This window comes from Astyanax mexicanus, chromosome 3 (genome assembly GCF_023375975.1).
Source record: "Astyanax mexicanus isolate ESR-SI-001 chromosome 3, AstMex3_surface, whole genome shotgun sequence".
Classification (NCBI taxonomy): Eukaryota; Metazoa; Chordata; class Actinopteri; order Characiformes; family Acestrorhamphidae; genus Astyanax; species Astyanax mexicanus.
Genome location: NC_064410.1, coordinates 19,112,063 through 19,129,863, shown reverse-complemented (window position 1 = coordinate 19,129,863; position 17,801 = coordinate 19,112,063).

Genomic DNA, 17,801 nt, shown 5'->3' with positions numbered 1-17,801 from the left:
AGGCCACAGACACTCAGCCGAGCTGCATAATAGTGCAAGATGGACAGATACAATATGTGCAGATAATTATGTTTTAAACCACAGGTTCCCAACCTTGGTCCTGGTCTACCCCCTACCCAGCACATCTTTGTGTTTTCCTGCTTTAATGAGCTAATTAGTCATATAAAGTGTGTTAAAAACAGGGTAAACACTGTACACGATGTACGAGCCATAAAACACTGCAGGACCCCAGAACTCCAGGATCTCTACTTTAAATGAGGCTGCGGTATGGACGGGTTTCTATATTTGGGACCTATTAGGGGACAGTGTGGACAGATGCCACACCCACATTCTTCAGCTGTCCTGTGCACAGCAGTGCCCTGCCTCACTCAGACACTCTGCAGCACCACTTAACAGCTGCGCTTTTACAAGAACCACATCCTCTTCTCCAGTTACGATAAACTCCATGACATTAATGCCACTTTGCATGTTTAAAGGGTCAGTTATGTGACATTGGGGAAAAGTACACCAACAGTACTGAGTGAATGTGTTTTAGTATGATGCACTAATGACCTGTTCAGTGAGTATTTCTGTATTTCGGCTTTAGACCCACCACGACCCTGACCATGAAAATGCAGATACGAAGAATGTAGGTGTGTCTGAAACTGTGCCCTGTCTCTTATTCCTTACATGTGAATCTAGATCACTATATACAGTAGCTCACGGAAATACAGTATTTTTGTAAATATATTATTTTACCTTTTCATGGAATAACATTATAGATATGATACTCTGACACAATGAAAAGTAGTAAGTTTAGAGCTTGTATACTAGTGTAAATTGTCTGCGCCTTCAAAATAACACACATTTGCGTCCACAGTTAATCCTGTTGGATGTGGTTGGTCCTTCTTGGTGGTGCGCTGACATTACCCTGGATACCGTAGCTCTTGATACATCACAAAGACTTGCTGTCTTGGTCACGGATGCTCCAGCAAGACGTGCACCAACAATTTGTCCTCTTTTGAACTCTGGTATGTCACCCATAATGCTGTGTGCATTGCAATATTTTGAGCAGAACTGTGTTCTTACCCTGCTAATTGAACCTTCACACTCTGCTCTTACTGGTGCAATGTGCAATTAATGAAGATTGGCCACCAGGCTGCTCCAATTTAAACATGAATCCTCCCATACTAAAATAACAGGTGTTTCAGTTTCATTGTCCAACCCCTGTATGTGGTCACATAGGTTCAAGTTTACTTTTATTTTAGCAATATTGTCATGTTGTGACTGTCAATTCTGATAAATGTTTCACAATACATTCTGAACCCTATTTTATGATTAATTAAAAGAAATTTCATTACTAGGTTTTTGTTTTGTTGCTGTTGTTGTTGTTTTTTGGTACAAGTAAGCTGAAGGTTTCAGAAGCAAGGAAAATGTCTCAGAGGAAGCAAAAGAAAGAAACATCAACCAGATGAAAAAGTGGAACTTATCTTCCTCAGGGTGATGCTAATGGCATTATATCCCTAAAGGCAGCATGGAAGAAATTGGGCTAAATTTGAAGGTATTTGAAGGATACCAAGAACCAGCAAATAATGTGAAATGTTTATGTTATGTAAGAGACTTGTTAAGATCTATGTATGTACAGTACCAGTCAAAAGGTTGGACACACCTTAAATTCAGTGTTTTTTTGTTTTTTTTTCTGCATTGTACATTCACACTACTAATGAAAACTATGATGAAATCAATATGGAATATTTAGTAATCAAAAAAAATGTAAATCAAAGCCCATTTTGATTAGATAACAGATTTGCACATGTTGGCTGGATTTTCTCAGTCAGTTTCATGAGGGAGAGTCACCTGGAATGGCATTCAGTTAACAGCTTTGCTGAACTTGTCAAGAGTTAATTACTTAAATTTCTTGCTTCTTAATGTGTTTGAGAGCATCAGTTGTAAAGTTGTGAAGAGGTAGAGTTGTTATACAGTGAACAGCACTATTTGAGTAGTGTTCTAATCCATATTAGGGCAAGAACTACTCAACTAATTAAAGTTAAAAAAAATACTTCAATCGATCCGAAAAATGTTAAGAACTTTTAAAGTATCCTCAAGTGCAGTTGCAAAGTTCATCAAAAACGATATGATGAAACTGGCTCTCATCAGGAATGCTCCAGGAAAGTAAGACCAAGATTACCTCTGTTTCACAGGATGAGTTAATCAGATTACCAGCCTCAGAAACCACAAGTTAACAGAACCCAGATAAGAGCACCTAAATACTTTACAGAGTATTTTGGTTTGTTAAACACTTTTACTATAAGTTTACTACATAATTCTTTATGTTTTCCTTAATAGTCTGAATAACTTCCAAATTGTCACTGGTGATGTATAGTATATTAAAGATGTACAGTGTATTTTGAGTAGAACAGCAGTTATCAAACACTATATTGTTTAAATTTATATAATTTATGTATTATTTAATGTACATTTCTGCATCCTGTTATAGATTCATTCCATAAAATGAGTCCCATTTAAATCCACAACATTCAGTGCTGTGTTCATGACAAAAAATGGCCAATATGTGTTTATGTTGTCACATGCAATGTAAAAAAACAATATTATTAATTATTCACCTACACTACAGTCTAAAGTACCTCACTGTTTAGGGTCAATTTTGCTTTATTGTAAGTACTTTGTTGTTGTTGGGTTCTGCATTTTTAACTGGATCTGTAAGCATTAACATTTCTCTGTTTTCCTGCAGCAACTGCTCGCAAAAAAGAGACTTAAAATAGATTATTGAGCTGGTTATTGAGCTGTGTGGAGCCATAGCTCACACTCTAAGAAGAAAAGCATGAAACAGGAACACTTTAAAAGTCAAAAAGACCCTACTTTTACCTCACATGCCCAGTCTAAAACAAGAAGAGAGTTACAGAAAAGCAAGGTGACTGGCAGGTAATATTTCCTATAAGTTTTTTTTCCTACACATTAGCATGTCAATAATACAACAACAGACAAAACTGAATATTACTCTGGCCATGGGCGCAGATGGCACTGGGGACGGGGGGGACATGTCCCCCCCAGATTTATAGTGACCTCATCCGAAATCTAGCATCTACAAGCATAAACGTTGGGGTTTTAATTTAATTAACTGTACGTTTGTGGAATTCTGTGTTCCACAATGCCCTCGTTTTTAAACTAGGAAGCGTTCAGTTCAGAGGTTACATTGTTCGGAGCTCCGTGTTCCAGTTCCAATGTAAATTTAACGCACATTCTCAAGTCCGGGGTTCTAAGGAGCTGGTAACTGCCTGTAGACTACAGACACAGGCAGTTACCAGCTCCTTACGGTACGTGTCCACTGGCACTTTTTTTCAACGCAATCCGCTGCGCTTGATCTCCTTGCTCGTTTTTGAATTAAAATGAAGCAACAGAAGTAGACAGTCATAAGTTTAATATTTTTATTTTTTTAACAACCTCACTGTAACCTATAGCTCTATAAATCCATATTCTGCCGCTTTCAGCTTCTCTTCTGTGGTTGAAAGGCGCCTGTTCTGTGTGTGTGTGTGTGTGTGTGAAGACGCAGCCTGCTCTTCCCTCATTGGCTGGACACAGCCTGCTTTTCCCTGATTGGCTGGACTGGACACAGTGCGGCAGCCGGATTTATTTGAATAAAGTTGAGCTGGAGGGCGGAGCTGCGTTAAACGCAACGCAACCCGGCATGCACCGAGGTATGCAGCAGCTCTCTCCATTGATTTTAATTTTTGATTTAATTTTGTTATTATTATTTTTGCACATAGGTTCTTTGATTTTTTGTTATAATACAGTTTCTTTCAGTTTTTTTCAAGTTTCTGTGCTGAGATTGAGATTTTTCATCTTGTTGACATCAGCAAATGTTAAAATAAAAATTTGCAGAAGGCATGAAGTTTTGGTGTGTGATATGGAATAGTAGGCTGTCAGTGATTTGGCATCATGGTGTAAGAATGCGCGCAGATGGCACTGGGGACATATTGACATACCAGACCAATAACAGTTTCAGTATGGCTAGTGTTGATCAGAAAAAGTGAATATTCTAAAGTTTATTGCAGCATATATATATATATATATATATATATATATATATATATATATATATATATATATATATATATATATATATATATATATATATATATATATATATATATGATTTTGCAGCTTGGTCCCCCCCAGTTCAAAATTTCCATCTGCGCCCCTGACTCTGGCCTACAACTGAAATATCTTTAATACTGTAAATAGAGAAATTTCACTGAGACTTACAGACAACAGTAGATCGGAGAAGGCAAACACACTATAGTACGAAAATACTATAATTTTGTATAAATGTTTTCACAGTTTCTCTGCTAAATAAAATTCCTGGACACTCGTAAAGCCATCAAGACACTGTTGGCTTGATTTTTTTTACTGGAGGATAGGCAGCTATGCTAACAATGCAGTCCAGGATGGACAGATGTCGGTTTAATTACAGAAGACATCTTTCTCAGTTGTGGGTTGTTGTGCTGCCAAGTGCCTAAAAGTGTATCACCAATCGCTTTTCTGAAATTAGGGGAAAATAGCATATGGAATTTTAAACCAATCAAACTCATTTTTGGTAAATAGATTATACATAGATACATAATCATACTCGATAAATAACCAAAAATGCTTGGATTCCAGGACATCCCAAATGCACAATGATGTTGTCAAAAAATGTTAGCAAATTTCTCCTCTTTGACCAAAAATGACAAAGAAATACAATTTGTGTCATTTAGGTATTATAAGCATTTACAGTAAATCGAAGAATTGAAGCATTCGAAATCCAGTTGTAGTGATACTCGTTTCTCAATTCCTCATCTAGTACATTACAGGCAAAACAGCACTAGCATGTAGACAGAAGCTGTAGTGTGAAAAATAAATATGTACAAATATTTGCAAAACAGCACCCCTAGTGGAAGCAGGTAAACCCAGCAAAAAAGGAAAAAATAAAAAATAAACACACCAGTCCTCACGCGGGATCGAACCCGTGTCATCAGGGTCACGGTCCAATACACCACTGCTACTACAGCTAGTAAATTAAGACACAGCCAGAAATATAAGAAGATAGGGAGCCCAAGAACGGGCGGAAAAACGAGAACAGGCAGAAACTAAAGTTACGCCGAGCGCGACAGAGAGACAGGGGAGACGTTTAAATCAAAGTTTGCCTGAAAAGCATTTAAATTTTTTTGTTTGATTATTGTCGTTCAATAAAGTTTAAACAACCTCACGGGCCAGATGTTTAAGGCCGCCTATTGCCTACCTATGGCATATAAAATATGTACAAAATATTTTTATTAGTGCTACATTGTAGTCATATATGTAAACCTACTTATTTGAGAAAAAAAACGTATTGGAATGGTGGAGTAGACCTTTTGAGTACATGAGTACAATTGAGCACAATTTTATCTCACATTTTTATTCATAGCTATCCATGCCCTTTTTAATAGATTGTATTTTTAGCATCACTGTTACATATTCTTTTTATTTTTTACTTACACATAACTGGATATAAATATTAGAGATTGTATTTTATAGTGCATTAGATTAGAAAGACACTACCTAAATGTTACACTGTTGCACTTACGTTGATCCATATGCTTGCACTGGGTAGCTTCTGGGTGTCCAACAGCTCAAAACAAGTCTAAAACAGAGTATCCTGATTGGTGTGCTTTCTCTGCACGTCTATCATTTTGGCTAGTCATGTTTTATGAGTAAAACATACAGAAAAAAAATAAATAAATAAAAGCAAAAGTAGCGATTAAACATAATGTAGTGGAGTACTAAGTAAGATATTAAATATGTGGAGATGCAGTGCATGGATAGATAGATTTCTTAATTTATTAAGCTAATGCTACGGGCAAGGTGCTAGACTAGTACTGTCTGTATGTGTATGATGATACGTGGTGATGAGATTAGACGAGATGTGTTGTGGCCATCCAGTCAGCCATGGATATTGGGTTGTTTTTCCAAAGTAAAGTTCAGGTTCAAGCAGATTCAGGTTCATGTGAGAGAATAAGGGTAAAAACATTATAGGATTTCTTTGCCCAGTGTGAGTAGATGCCCTGAAAAATCCATACTGAGTATTGAGTCGCAATGCATGTTTAGCTCTTTTACATCAAATCAGATGACAGAGCATGTAGCTGTGGGAGGAATGTTTGATAAAAATGTTTTATCTGCTGACAATATGTTTAAAATGAAATGATGCACCTGTTCTCTGTGTATAATAGCTTGTGTGTCTGATTTGAACATAAATAATTCTATTTCTTCTGATATGACACACCTCCTTAGAACCCTCGTCAATTTCAAGTTCAGTTTTTGGCTGGGGGGTGTTGTATGGATGGATGGATGGACTGAAGATTGACTGAATTGAATGTCAACCTTAAAATTAGTCCCATTATGCAGATATGAAATTAGCTGTGCAAATACAGAGGTTTGACAATGAAACTGAAACACCTGTCATTTTAGTGTGGGAGGTTTCATGGCTAAATTGGAGCAGCTTGGTGGCCAATCTTCATTAATTGCACATTGCACCAGTAAGAGCAGAGTGTGAAGGTTCAATTAGCAGGGTAAGAACACAGTTTTGCTCAACATATTGCAATGCACACAACATTATGGGTGACATACCAGAGTTCAAAAGAGGACAAATTGTTGGTGCACGTCTCGCTGGCGCATCTGTGACCAAGACAGCAAGTCTTTGTGATGCATCAAGAGCCACGGTATCCAGGGTAATGTCAGCATACCACCAAGAAGGACCAACCACATCCAACAGGATTAACTGTGGACGCAAGAGGAAGCTGTCTAAAAGGGATGTTCGAGGGCTAACCCGGATTGTATCCAAAAAACATAAAACCACGGCTGCCCAAATCACGACAGAATTCAATGTGCACCTCAACTCTCCTGTTTCCACCAGAACAATAAATTATTGTGGTCTAAAACCAGGTGTTTCAGTTTCATTGCCCAACCCCTGTATGTAGTGGACAGTGATGTGTACAGGTAAAGACTGTATAGTGGTGTATACTATAATAGGCAGAGTTATGAAAGGCTATGATAAGGTTATGATACAAGAGGAAATATGTCTATTTAAGTATCTGTATCTGGAGCTACAGTTACAGATATTTAGTAAAAATAGAATGTACTTTAAAATAGCATGCCGAATAGAATGACTTTATTTTTCCACTAATTCTGTGACAGTTCTCTGAAAAGAGCCTTGCTTGACTTTGCTGCGTCTCGTTAGCCCAGCAGCAGTGATGCAGTGTGAGGATTAGTGCATGGAGGTGGTGGAGTTGAGCAAAGATTGTTGCAGATGCTTCTAAAAATGGGCCTTGGGGTAATCTATCAAAACACTCCCACTACCAGTCACATAGCATCAGAGGATTAATTCAAGGAAACAGCAAAGGGAGGAGGGAGAGAGGAACACAGAGGGTGTGTGTGTGTGTGTGTGTGTGTCTGAGAGAAAGAGAGGGAGAGAGTGTTTGATTAGGGGGAGACAGCTCTGAGCGCGCTCACACCACGCGTCCTGTCGTCTCTGGCTAAGATAAGGCTTGTGAGAGACAAGGTGATGATCCGACTCTCTCTGCTCTTCTCCTCCTTTCCTCCAGTCCTCTGTCTTTCTGTAAACAAGACCAGTCCCGCTTCTCCAGCTCTGCCACGAAGTTCGCGCCTCCGTCCATCTCCCTCCCTTCCTCCGCTGCCTCTTTTCATCCTCCATTCCTCTCGCAGGGAGCACCCGAGGCAGGGTTGCACCTGCTGTTGGATCCGGGTGAAGACGCCCGCTTGACCGAGGCTGCCGTCACGGCGCAGAGCTCTGACAGGGTGGCACGGCATCACCCACAGCTGCCACGGCGAGATCTCATCCCCCATAATGGCACGCTGACTCACGTGCTGACAGGGTCCTGTTCCAGAGGACTCGTCTAAAACTGCTGTCTCCAGCATGCCACAGTGACTGCACAAGAAATGCCACTGCTGTCTAAAGCTTGCCACATGGGCTGTCTCTGCGGTGGGGATGGGTGAAGAAGTGTTTGGGGGGGGAGGGGGAAGAAAGTCTGTGCGATGCATGCAGACAGAAGACAACCCTGAATCATGTTAAAAAAATAGTAGGACTAAGATCTGAAGCATTTAATGTTGGGCTAAAATAGATCTGGATGAAAGATTTATCAGTATACAGCTCTGGAAAAAATATGTTTCTTTGATTTTACCAAATTGAAAACCTCTGGTATATAATCAAGATGAAGATGGATGATCACAGGCCATCAATCCAAGCTGATTTTTATCTTTATCTCTGATTTTTATCTACATTTATCTTTTACCGTTGGTTTGGCATAATAAAGTCACATTTTGTAAAAGTTTTGAGTAACAGATTTATTCGTTACTCATTTCTATTGGTATTTTCTACAGTCCCTAAAGTGCAGCTTGGCGCTGAACACATTGGAACACGGTAAAATTTTGCCTCATTCTTCTGTGTGTGTGTGTGTGTGTGTGTGTGTGTGTGTTTTTCTCTCTCACTCACTCTGAAAAAATATTTCCAGAATATTGTGTATAAATTGCAAGCAACAGGGAGTCCCTAATTTCCTGAACATTGCACAATAAAATACAATATATTAGAGGACATGTGATTGTTTCTTGCCTGTTTTTAGGCCGGTACCAAACATTTGTGAGAGAAAAGACAACATGGCTGTAGCGCCCCCTTGCAGTAGTGCAAGTGCATATGGGGGGATTTAAATTTTTGTGGGGGGAAGTCAAACACACACTTCTACTATAGCCCTATCTGGATGGGATTAGGTTCTCAGGGGATATCTGTGAAAAATATTTCACACTTCTACTCAGTGATAAAACTCTTGCGTCCGGCCTGCAATTTAAAAAACAGGAGGACCAGTGAGTTTTTTGGTTTTCTCAGTCACATGACATCACGTTCAGTAGCTCCTCCACTTCCACTTGCTGTTGTGTTTACATGGATCTCTGAGGATATGCGCACCCAAAGTGTAATTACGGGACTAAAATTACGGGACCACCACGGAGTTCAGTGAAAAATGGTAGGTAATTCTGCCTAAAAAAAAATTCACAGAGGACCCCCATTAAAAAAAACAAAAAATACCTCAGAACCCCCTAAATAACTAATCCTGTCTGGATAGGGCTTATGTCTACTATGACTTTTTGGTTTCCATGCAATTTTTCCAATTAGCAGTTTTGCTATATCTGTGCTAGAAGTCTAGGTATCTTGTTTAGGTACAGAGAGTCAAGTACTGTAGGTAGCATGCAGTAACATGCAGTGGGAAAAGCACCATAAATAAATGTGTCTGGCTGGAAATTTCATCAGGGCGATTCTCCCTATGTTTGATACCTCTGTAATCAAATGTGACAAACGTGCAGACCCAGCACAGAACAACCCTCCATTAGTCTTCTTATAGTTCACCATGGCGAAGGCAGCTTTGGAAAGCTTTTTCAGAACCAACAGATTTTTATATAAATCTATTTCAGTCAGCTTTTTTTTCAGCAGAACAATCTGACTCTTAATCCCACTGAGGGTCTGTGGCACGTCTAATAAAAAAGTATCCCTCTAATAACTGCCTATAAGCAAAGCTGTCATGAGCAATGGAGAAGTCAATACATTTAACTCGTCCAATAAAGGCCGGTGTGTTGTACGTGTTCAGATCTAATTTAGCATTCTGTTTGTCACAGCACACCTCGAGTTTATACAGTTATTCAGGCTCCCGTCTTCATGCATACTAAGCTGGCTTAAAGAAGATTTATTTGAGTGTGAAAAATGGATAACAAGCCCCTACACCCTGTTTCTGCTTCTCTTCCAGGCCTTTCAGACTGCAGCAGTCTCTGCTCTCTTTCTATTAGGATACTGTTCTCCATAGAAACCAAAAACATACTCCTTAGTGGTTCTGAACCTGCTCTGCTTAGAGTTCAGGCAGGAAAAATGGGATGATTGGAGCTTGTTATGGTTGCAACTCTACTCTTATCTGATACATATTCTTCTTTTTCTTTCATTTCCGTCAGATTTTTCTGCAGAATAACGTTTATGAGATATATAAACTGTTCCACTTCCATATTGTTCATTCTGATTGTGTGGTCTAGGCATGTATATGGCTTTTTGAATGGTTGTAGAGGTGTCAAGTTCGAAGTGAAGTTCAAATGCTTTTTTAACTTACTTAAAATAAATCTATACTTTTTACTTCTACTCCATTAATTTTTACACAATTATCTGAACTTTTAACTACTTACATTTTTTACAGCTTGTTGTCATTCTTTCAAAAAAAAAAAAAAACTATCCATATCATTTTTTCTGTCAGGATAGAGTTTTTGTTTGTGTTTGGATGAGACGTATAAACATATTCCATTCTGACACCCTATTGGTTTATACCAGGGGTATTTAATTAGAATTCAGTACGGTCCAGTTAGAGAACATTTCTTCAGGACGAGGTCCGGACCGTCACCGTTTTTAATTTGTGTAATGATTCAGTGCTATATCCTGTATACTGAAGAAGCCTAGTAGTTCAACAGAACTACTAAAATAGTTCTAAAATAGATAGTGTTTTATGTCATCAACAACTGAAAGACAAAACAAATTAAAAACACTATTTAGTATAATTCATAACATTTTAAATAGGCCTGTCACAGTAATCACATTATCGATGTCTCATACAATTAACGGAAACACCCTCAATGATTTAACTTATCAAGTCTATTAATGTGAATCTGTATGTCAACTTTCAAAATGCTATATTTATTCTATTTGATTTAGGCCTGCCTGTCATAATAATAATTACATGAATGACAAATCATACAATATATGGAGAAATGTTTGCTGAACTCGGCCAGAATATTAGCTTTGTTTTAAAACAGCAGTTTTATTTTATTTAATATTATAACTGTTAGTATGTTTTATAAATGTAGTATTTTTTTTTCTGGTGCGCACCATCTGAATAAGCCTGCTGCTTCTCACTGTTTACTTCTCCTGTGTGCTCTGCGCTCCTGAATCTGCACAGATCTGATTGGCTGAGGAGAGCGTTTGGTGATCTACTGCGCTGCTAAGCACGTAAACCATAAAGACAAGAAATGTTACGCCGCTTTAAATGAACAATCAGAATTGAATCCTTCTCAGTAGTTTATCAGTTTGGGTCATTGGACAACACATTGGACCCGGACCGCGGTCCGCCTATTACTGACCTCTGGATTATTCGATCCATCACACCTGCACACGTCACGTTACACTCCAGCAAGAACATAGCAGATGTATGCAGCCTAGTGTTAAAATGACCCACGGCTCAAGAGACTCAAGAGAACTCAAGTGAAACGTCACAACTGAGCTTTTTTAATATGTCTACATTGTACTCAAATACATTCATTTTCAATGACCATATATTGAATTTTTTTTTATATTATAATTTTAATATAACATTATTGTCAGTATGGCTTTTAGAAAAATGTTTTGCTGTGGTGCGGCCTAAGCTTTTGTCCATAGTAGGACTTCTTCCCAAATGACTTTTACAGTATAAGTAGCTTTGATACCAGTACTTTTACACTTTCACTTAAAGAGTAAAAAAGCTTGAGTTGAAACTTGAACTTCTACAGAAGTATTTTAAACCCTAGTATCTCTACTTCTACCTAATGAAGTAATGAATGCTAATAATTTTCACATAGTTTTCAAAGAAACATTTTCCCCATTAAGAATAAATAGGGAGCAAAAGTGTGCGTGCGTCTACTGTACTTCTGCTTAACTGACACACACTCGAGCAGGTTCCTGAGAACTAATTCACAACTGCTTTGACCTGCACTCATTTATTTGTTGTTTTACTTTCATTCTTAGTTTCCTTTCACCCCCCTTTATTTTTGCACACGCCCAAGCCATAGAGTTTCTGTGGCCTGACAGCAACACAATATCACAAACTACCTCAGGGCAGGTAATTGAGACAATCTAATCCATAGCAATTCTGACCAACACTTTTTCCTCCCATTCACTCATTTGATCCATTATTTTTTATCAATGCCTAAGCTCTAGATTATGTATAATAAGAGTATTTCTGAGTCATTTTAGAGCATTTGCATTTGGTCCATAGATCCAGAATTATTTACACAGTATTCAGAGCAGCTACATGCTTTAAATTATGGTAAAAAAAAAAAACTAAAAACAGACACAAATGGAGATTGGACAGCAGTGATAAACTCCTTCATTGCAGTTCTAATCCACACTCACACTGACCTGCACTTATTTGCACTTTAACATGTCTGTTACCATGTAGATTAATGAAAGATTTTTGTTTAAATCTCAAACATTTCTAGGTTTCTTTTTGGTTTTTCCTTAGCCATATGCACCAGACCATCGTCACAGACATGGAAGAAGAAACCTGCAGCCACAGCCTGAACTGCTGGGATTGGCACATATGCTGCTCTTTTACCTGCTTTTTTACAGCAGAACTAAAAGGCTTACCTAAAAAAAATCTTTCCTGATGGAGAAGGAGCTGTGGATTCCTCATAACTGGCTTTAGTTACCAACTAAAATCTGATGACAAGCATGTCCACAGATGTGCGCTGCCTAAAGTCCCTTCTACAGAGATTTCCCTCTCTTCCTTTTTGAAAATATTTCCGTCCACACAGAGATGAAAATGCTTGCATAAGCGTGCTAGCCCTATATATGAGGGGTGGTAAAATAAAAAACAAAAAAACACAATGAAAAAGGAAGAAAGCACAGAGGTTAAATCCCAAATTTCCCACTACTCCCTAAGTAGTGCCCTATGCAAGTTATCTACATGTAGACATAGTACTTTTAATAACATACATTCACTATCCACCTTTATTCTGCATGACAACATGAGGGTGTATGAGGGTGCCATTTCTGAATTCCTTTCACAAAATGGTAAGAGCAGACATATAAACTTTTGACAGGATGTTTAAAATTTTACTCTTTAAACCATAGATGTACAGGGGTTGGACAATGAATCTGAAACACCTGTCATTTTAGTGTGGGAAGTTTCATGGCTAAATTGGAGCAGCCTGGTGTCCAATCTTCATTAATTGCACATTGCACCAGTAAGAGCACAGTTCTGCTCAAAATATTGCAATGCACAACATTATGGGTGACATACCAGAGTTCAAAGAGAACAAATTGTTGGTGCATGTCTTGCTGGCGCATCTGTGACCAAGACAGCAAGTCTTTGTAATGTATCAAGAGCCACGGTATCCAGGGTAATGTCAGCATACCACCAAGAAGAACGAACCACATCCAACAGGATTAACTGTGGACGCAAGAGGAAGCTGTCTGAAAGTGATGTTTGGGTGCTAACCCGGATTGTATCCAAAAAACTTAAAACCACGGCTGATCAAATCACGGCAGAATTCAATGTGCACCTCAACTCTCCTGTTTCCACCAGAACTGTCCGTCACCACAATAAATGATTGTGGTCTAAAACCAGGTGTTTCAGTTTCATTACTGAAATTCTGGACAACTCTTCTTTTGCCAGTTGCAACAGGTATCTCAGATTTGACGGATGCTTTCTCCCAGCTGTTGTTTTGAGATCTCCCCACATCACATCTACAGGATTCAATGCTGGCCAGTTTAGAGCTCTGCATCATTTTGTCTTAAATTATTTCTGGATGCTTCTGTGTCATTGTCCTGCTGAAAGACCCGTGACCTCTGACAGAGACCCAGCTTTTTAACACTGACATCAAAAGTGTTCAAGAACATAAAACAAACAAAATAAAATGTGAACAATTAAGTATTTGTAACTGCAACAATGTTCTTTAAAAATTGGTGTGTTTTCTAAGAATATCTTTCACCATGACTATTGTCTAGTATTGGCTAGTGATCGTCTAGTATTTAACTCAGCAAGTTAAAGGTAAAATCAAAAATGCTTTCAAAGTTGTTATTAAGATTTTGTAATAAATACGGAACTATAAAGTTAGTCAAATAACTCTTTAGAATCAAAGTGATAGTGTTGGGTTTTTAGTATGGATGAAAACTCCAGCAGAAGTCCATGCATGAATATCAATGAAGCTAAAATATTCTACAGTCACGTAAACACTTACATTGAGATGTTAAAGTAGAGGAGTGATGCATATTTAAAGTTCATACAGCTGAATGCACTAAGGCAATGGATATTTGAGAGGTGGAAGAAATTACTTGGGGTGAGTGCTTCAATATGAATGAGCCTTCAACAAGGAGCAGTGGTGAAGGTTACTTATGACTTAATCCTGAGACTTTGAATCAGATGACTTGAGTTCATGTTCAGTTAAAACTTATGCTTTTCCAAATCACATCTTAACTTGGATATTTGCATTTAAAATGGCAAGTATTTCACTGGCCTTTTGGTTCAACTCATCTTTTTTTGGAAAATGGAAAGTAAAAAAAGGTGCAGGTATTACCCCAAGCAGACTCTCTACATTTATAGAAGAAGTTCCCCTCATTTATTCCAATCACTGTCTGGAAGCCAAAATCAGGAAAAGTAATAGCAGCAATTATTGTAATGCTATTACAATGTTAGCTTGAAGCTTACTACCTGTTTCAACTTGCTGGGTTACCTTTTTCCTTTAAACACTGCATGTACTGCATGAGGCACTCCTGTTCTGTTCTTCTGACTAAATGTTTGAAGCCATAATAAATGTGACAAGGTTTTAATAGAGGTTTGTTTTGCATAATGTAATGCTTGCAGCTAATAATGAGACTACAGGCTTGTGTTCCACTTGAATCTTAAAGACTCTTAGACCTGACATGAAATCACAAAACCATAGACTCATGAACTCAATTCAACTCATAATCAAAAGTGCAAAGACCAGAGACTTGATTCAAATTCAAACTTGATTCAAACTCAAGTCTCTAGACTCACAGTCCAGAGCCTCAATCTAAATTCAATTTGACCTCAACTCAACACCTCAGACACCTGAAAATCGACTACCCAGAGTCTCAGGACTCAACTCGGACTTACTAACCAGACACTCAAGACTCAAATCAGACTGGCAAACCCAGAGTTTTAAGACTTAACACAGACTCACTAACCAGAGACTTAACAAACAAGAGCCTCAAAACTCAACAGATTCACAAACCCAAAGACTCAAGTCTCTAGACTCACAACCCAGAGTCTCCACTTAATCTAAATTAAATTTGACATCAACTCAACACCTCAGACACCTGAAAATCAACTCAGACTTGCAAATCTAGAGACTAGAGACTTAACATAGACTTGTAACCCAGAGTCCAAAGACTAAACTCGCTAACCAGATTCAAGCCTTAACTCAGACTGGCAAACCCAGAGTCTCGGGACTCAACTCAGACACACAAACCAGAGACTCAAGACTCAAATCATACTGGCAAACCCAGAGTTTTAAGACTTAACACAGACTCTCTAACCAGAGACTCAAGACTCAACACAGACTGGCAAACCCAGAGTCTCAGGACTCAACTTGGACTTACTAACCAGAGACTCAAGACTCAAATCAGACTGGCAAACCCAGAGTCTCCAGACTAAACTCAGACTCACTGACCAGACTCAAATCAAACAGGCTAACCCAGAGTCTCAGGACTAAACTAGGACTCACTAACCAGACTCAAGACTCAAATCAGACTGGCAAACCCAGAGTCTCAGGACTCAACTTAGACTCACAAACAAGAGCCTCAAAACTCAACAGATTCACAAACCCAAAGACTCAAGATTTAACTTAACCTCACACCCACACTGTCAAGACTTATCCCAGATTCACACACTCAAAGACTTAATACTCAAATTGACCCCTCAACCAGCATCTCAGACTTAATTGAGAATTCAGACTCAACCTAAGAGACCTGGGGCCTCATGTACTAAGACTTGCGTGGACTTCCTACTAAAATGTTCCGTACGCTCAGATCTGAAAAGTTCCGTACGCACAAAAAAATCCGGATTTATCAAACCGTGCGTAGGCAGAATTCCACGTACTTTCTCTTAGTACATCACAATCAACTTGAAATCAAGCGCAAATGCACGAAAGCAGCACACTTGCCACGACTCCTCCCTCAATTACGCAGAGTATAATGTTATATTATTATTATTATTATTATTATTATTATTATTAATAATAATATTATTATTATTATTATTATTATTATTATTATTATTATTATTAATAATAGTAATAATAATAATAATAATAATAATATTATTATTATATACGCATAGCGTATAATTACCCATGTTTTAAGTTTTATTATTCTAAGATAAATGCTTTCATTTAAATGCTTTAAATGAGTTGCCTACCAAAAAGACACACGTCACGCACTCAGCTTGTTTTCTTATGCTCTTGGAAATCTAAAACTGCTTATAAGCCAGTCATCATCATGGGCCAAAAAAACATAATGGTCACGGAAAATGCGCGCTCAATGAATTCGGCCATTAGCAGTATTTTCCAGTAATGCCAACGCTGCATCTCCAACAACTCCAGCGCAAACCTGATCTAGGCTAAGTGGAAACACGTTAAACGATTATTTCAGTAAGACAATGAAACTGTCTGATTAATTTACTTTATTTTACCCAATAATGCTTACTTCAATGTGTGCATAAAGGATATCTTAATAGTTGTAATTTCAATGCATCGCCTCTAAGTGTCGCCAAATGACAAAAACACAATACATACGCACAAAAAAAAGGCGTACGCCCAAAACAAAACTTCCGTGGGGGAACGCACTTTCACACGTTCAAGTCAAATTTAGTACATCAGACCGTGAGCGTGAAATATGGCGTACGCAATGTTTTTGTGCGTACGCACCTTTAGTACATGAGGCCCCTGGAATTTACCTCAGACTCACAAATACAGACTTGAGTCTTTAGACTTAACTCTGACTAACCCAGAATCTCAGGACTCAACTCACAAACCCAGGGACTCTATAGACTCAATGCAGACTTGCAAGATAGCTATGTCAGACTTGACTTAACTCCCACACCCCTGCGATTGCAGACTCAACCTCAAAACCCAGAGGCTATAATCTTGACTCCGATTCACAGACTCAGACACTTCAGACTTGACTTGTTCTCACAACAATGGAGAATACAGACTCGAGTCAGATTCACATCCTAAAGAATTCACTTGACTCAACTCCCCAAAGTCTCAAGTCTCAACTCAAACTCACAAACCCAGAAACTCCAGACTCAACCCTCTGAGACTCCAGGTTTGACTTAGGCTCACTCTTCAGAGATTCCAGACTCAATTCAAACTTAAAAATCCTGAGATTCAGACTAGGGTTGCCACCTATGTCTGACAAAAACCTGGATACTATCCTTCTATTGACTGACAGACCATTTTTCCCAACAACACACAAGTCCATAAGGGGAACATAACAGAATCAGAGAAGACTTGGTGAAGTAGGGTTGTAAATAGCACTGAATATGTTAATAGGGTTGACTTTAGCCCCGCAGTGCAATTTTTATTTTACATCCAGTTGAAATGACCTTGATGAACATACCAACAGAGAACTATTTTTCTGGGATTGACTATTAAGGTAAAAAACTGGATAGGTCGCAACTGTACCTTGTAATCTTTGATCTCAAGAAAAAAAGAAACCTAAAACTCCATAACTCAAACCAACACTACAAACCCAGAGACTTTAAACTGGAACTCAGAACCCAGGCTTGATTTGAACTTACTTGAAGCTACTTAAACAGATCTCCACACCCAGGTACTGTTCTACAGTGGAGTGTTTTAAACATCTCACCAGTGTTCAGTTCTCTGATGTTTGACAAGGTTTAGATTTCTAAGTTATTTAGGTGAAAGTATGGAATAAACACTGGATATTCAAGGTGACATTAATTTTGTCTTCT